Source organism: Aquarana catesbeiana, linkage group LG04 (assembly GCF_042186555.1).
Source record: "Aquarana catesbeiana isolate 2022-GZ linkage group LG04, ASM4218655v1, whole genome shotgun sequence".
NCBI classification, from domain to species: domain Eukaryota; kingdom Metazoa; phylum Chordata; class Amphibia; order Anura; family Ranidae; genus Aquarana; species Aquarana catesbeiana.
This window is the reverse complement of record NC_133327.1, coordinates 335,317,509-335,322,865: the sequence shown is the minus strand read 5'-3', so window position 1 is coordinate 335,322,865 and position 5,357 is coordinate 335,317,509.

Sequence of the window (5,357 nt, the reverse complement as noted above, 5' to 3'; positions counted from 1 at the left end):
AAAAAGCAGCTGGCTTTGCTACCGGGTCTGGGGCGCTCTGTATTAATGCCATAAGGGTGTCTGCCGACCATGGTGCCCAAGTCCTTATTTGCATTCTACGAGTGACAGTAGGCGGGGCATTTGGATGGGCTGCTTGTCCAAATTCTGGATTGTTTACCTGAACAATGCGTGTATCAGTGCGTACGGGAGCTACAGTTTCTGGATGAGGTTTTTGTGCCCCACAATGCACACATTCTACTGCCCATTCTGGGTTTTGTGCTCCACAATCCTGACAAACCCATCCTCTCCCCTCAAGTACCGGATATATCTTGTGTGGTTTGCGTTCTACGTCAGTGTATGGGGGTGGGATAGCTGAGCTGGGAGCCTCGACATTTTTTGTTCTTCTATCTTTCATATCCCAACCATCACAATCTGGATTATACTTCCACCCCTCTTCTTTCGCTCTATTTGAGACCTTAATTAAGCATTGAACCTGACGCATCCATTGCTTCTCTAACACCTCTCCTTGTCTGTCCCTTTTTATTTCACTCCATACATCCGGGTCTAAGCCCGCTGCTCCTTTCACCTTAAATTTACGAAGGACATCCTTTAAGTCCTGTGCTTCGGTTTTCCCATAAATGTTCTTAATTATCTGTGGCACCGTATAGTGCGCCACAATTCCCTGACGGGGTTTTGTGTTCCTCTGGCCCATTCTAACAGTCCTGCCTAGGTAGCGTGTGGGACACTTAGTGTACAATATAATGCGGCTACAACATATACAAGAATGAATAATTACTTTATATGCTAGCCCAATAGCAAACCAGCTAAGTTACACTAGTTCCTCGTTGCCTTCCTCCTAGGGTGCTAGAATTCTAGAAACCTCTCCGGAATGAGATTTCTGAAACCGAATTACTTTATATGCTAGCCCAATAATAAATAATTACTTTATATGCTAGCCCAATAACAAACCAGAATGCGGCTACAACATATACAAAAATGCGGCTACAACATATACAAGCATTCCTTTAAGTGGCCAGGTATCCGACTAGATCTCCGGACTTTATGGAGATCTTATTCCCCTCCCCGTATCTGGGAATCCCTCTCATACACTCTTATCCCTGCTTTATGGAGCAGACAGGGCTTATACTCTCAACCTGTCTATGGTTTATGAGTTAGATGTGAGGTTAAGCATAAGCGTCAGACCCCCAAGCTCACAAGCCCTCAGGTTCCCAATCGTGTGAGGTAAGGCGCATTCCGTTGCTTAGTTCGGCAATCCCCTTCTAACTCATACCATCCTTGACAAGGCTCATTCACTTTCTCAACAAGACAGACAAGACAAACACAGATAACAAAACAAACAAATAATTCCAGCAATATAAACTAAAATATGCAGTAATTCTAGACTCACCACTACAGAGGCTGGTGTTTTAAAACCAGGAGAACCGTAACTGACAGAACGGATAGGCACAAATCAGGGGAGCACAGAATATAAGAAAAATAAAGCTTTTTCTTACCTGCGCAAGTTTTTTGATCTGTGATTCCCGGAATGCCTATTCCTTTTTGTTCCGTCAGCCGCGTTCGTCCACCTCTTGTAGTATCATCGGTGAGTCCCTGTTCTTCGGGCGCCAAAATGTTAGGTTCAACTTTTAAATAAGTTGCTTATAGTTTATATTGCTTTGTCTAATTATTGCTTCATATAGGAATTAAGACACAGAGTCAGGTATGTCTGTATCAAAGTTCTGAGCATCCCCCAAAAAGGACTGCTCCCTTTACTTCTTTTATAGGCAGTTCCAAAAGCAGTAATCTTATCGGCATTACCAAATGAGGTTAAGGTACAAAGAGTTTCTCATCAGCGAACATGTAATGATTATTCAGCAGTTCCAAATTCCATCTAGATACAGATTGATAGAACAATTGATACGTACACAGGTAAGAAAGGAGCACAAACAACTTAAATAGAACAATTGATACGTACACAGGTAAGAAAGGAGCACAAACAATTTAAATAGAACAATTGATACGTACACAGGTAAGAAAAAACAGAAACAATTAAAGTGGAACTCTAAGTCATTATTTCAACCCTATCAATACACAGAGCGTTGGGTTCCGGAATGTATAATACACAGAGTGCTGAGTTCAGGAATGTGTAACACACAGAGTGGTGGGTTCAGGACAGCGTAATACAGAGATCATCAGTGCCCAGCCATCAATGCAGCCTCATCAGTGCCCATCAATACAGCTTTATCAGTGCCTATCAATACAGCCTCATCGGTGCCCATTAATGCAACCTCATCATCAGTGCCCATCTGTCACGGACCTGGCTGGAGCAGAGGCTGTTGGAGAGGACTGTATGCAAGCCTGTTGCCCACCGATTATGGGCCCTAGCATTTGAGGTGAATGAGAAATCCAGTCTGAACTGTATTAATCGGACTCAGTCATGTATATATTGTATGGGGACTCCTTACTGTAGATTTGTGTCCCTGAAGAGGGAGGGGGGATTCCTCCAGCAGCCCCCTGCTGATAAGACTGATTCATTCTGTTGGGACACATCCTGTGAGGAGATGCTGGTGTTATCAACATGTGTTTATGTTAATTGAGAGAGCTGATCACATTAGCCACCAGCACTGGCTAATAGACGAATGGTCTAGGCTGAGGAGGGGGGAGATTGTTGTTTGTATTGTTAATTGTATTAATGTGTGAAGCTCGGTGCCCACAAGACTGTCATCTGGTCTGGGTACATTGTGTAGTAAATTAGGTCATGTTAATTAGGTTAGCTTTGAGTCATCCCTGCTGTATAAAGGTCTGTGAGATCTCAAAATAAAGGTAGTTCTGATGTACTCCAAGACTGGTGTTGTCTAGTTCTTGGGGTTCCTATAGCCAGATCCATTGGACTCGTGTTCCAGAACTTAGGAAGCGGTATATGACGGAAGCACTCAAGCGGAGTGTGGGGCGTTCCGTGACACCATCAATGCAGCCTTATTAGTGCCCATCAGTGCCCATTAATGCAGCCTCATCATCAGTGCCCATCAGTGACCATTAATGCAGCCTCATCATCAGTACCTATTAATGCAGCCTCATCACAAGTGCCAATCAGTGATTGATAATGCTGCCTCATCATCAGTGCCCATCAGTGCTCATTAATGCTACCTCATCATCAGTGCCTATCAGTGCCCATTAATGCAGCCTCATCATCAGTGTCCAGTAATGCAGCCTCATCATCAGTGCCAATCAGTTCCCATTAATGCCACCTCATCATCAGTGCCAATCAGTTCCCATTAATGCCGCCTCATCATCAGTGCCCAGTAATGCAGCCTCATCATCAATGCCTATCAGTGCCCATTAATGCAGCCTCATCATTAGTGCCAATCAGTGCCCAGCCCCAACCCATCAGCCTTATCGGACTCAGCTGGCTGTGCCCAGGCATCTGAAGAGGAGAACCACTGCAGGCGGTTTACACAGAGCAGGCTCCGGCGCGGCCGAGTGACACACAAGGTCCCGCTTCCTGACCGAGTCGGCTCCTATGCTGGACAGCTCAGCCGGTCTAGGAGGTGGGGCCTCGTGTGTCACTCAACTGTAGCTATTTTGACATAACACCGGGTAAGCGGGAGATGGAGATTCTCGCTCTATAAACCGGCGTTGCTCGCCACTGAGCAGCGCGCTATAAATTGTGGCACAGAAGCCAGGCTTCTGTATTTACAAGTGACAGAAAACAGTGAGTCTGGCCAGCCAGGGCCTATTTTATGGTAGGGGCCTGGTGCTTCAGCTCCAATAGCCCTATGTTAATCCAGCCCTGGGTAAAACCTTCCAGAAGTTAATTGGTTAAAAGAAGAGGGGATGCTACTCTGTGGTAAACATAGCCCTGCCCCAACTATTTTGAGTCGTGTTGCTGCCATCATTTCAAAATTACCTTTTTTTTTCCTTAAAATGGTACATTTTCTCAGTTTATACATTTGATAGGTTTTCTATTGTGAATAAAGTATGGGTTTATGAGATTAGCAAATCACGTCAGTGGAACGCACGGCCCGAGAGGAGGAAGCATGAGGAGCGGACTCCACCGCCGCTGCTGCCTACTGAAGGAGACACAGCAGGAGTAGAGGACACCACAGCCCGGTAAGTTAACTGCCTTCTGACATTTGTGGATCTCCTTGCAGCTCTGCAGGGGGATCAGTTCTACATACTGGCAATTGGCAAAGTGTCTCGAGCTGAGGCTGCATATGATGGTACAGTTAGGCTGCAATTGATGGGGTTTTTTTCAGTTTGCACCCCCCCAAAATTTTGAGCCCTAGCCACCACTGATACAGTACTTCATCTACTTTAAAGTATGTACATTTGTTTTTAAATAACTACTGAAGAACTTTGTGAGTTAACTAGCTCTCATCTTTTTCAATTAGAGTTATACATATTTTTTGGATATATGATCTTGGAATTTGAAGGTAAAGGCAATTTACCACACACACTAATTTGGCAGCATAATTATTAATGTGGAATGTATGTTCCTTGATATTTTTTTTTATCAAGTTGTTATGGGTAAAGTTCGGCTTTCCCAAAAGCACATAATCCATTTTGTATCTTAATACAGATCCCCGCTGTTTGTTTTGTTAAAAAAAATTCCTCCTTTGCCGTATGTCCCAGCGGATCCCGGCACTCATGTAACCAGCCATGCATCCCCTCTGCCTGTCTGACAGAAGAAGTGGTGGGGCCAAGGTTTCCTTACTGCCGTCAGCAGGACGCAAGGAGGAGAGGAGAGACACGGCCGGTCCCGTGCCCGACGGGAGACACGGTAAAGGAGGATTTTTTTTTTTTTTTTTAAATAAAAACACAGAGACAGGGGGGCACCGTATTAGGAGACAGAATGCATAGTATACAGAAATGTGTTATTCCTGCAGCAGGATGGGGTAGCACTGTCACTAGGGCTGCGGGTGAGGAGGCACGTAAACTGACCATGGTCAGTTTACAGAGGGGAGAAACTGGCAGGATCAGCCAGGTTGTTTTTTTTGGTGTTACAGTGGTCCAAATTACACAGCATAAGCACTGTGCTGTATAAAATGCTTTAAAGTAGCAGGATCCATTTTTTTTTTCTTTTTGGGTTAACAAAAAACGCTTTAACTCTTTTATGTGAGTCAATACACCAGAACAAGTATGGAGTCAGTAAAAACAGAATTCCTGATCTGTGCACTTGCTCCAGGCCAGTGACCAAAAATACTGTAGCCAGACAGCTAGTATTGTCACATTAATGGCAGCCACTATATTTATCCCATGACAGGTTACCTTTACATACCATAAAAAAAAAAAAAAAAAAAAAAAAAAAAAAAAAACAAAAAAAAAAAACAAAAACAAAAAAAAAAAACCCACACACACACACACACCACAGACAACAC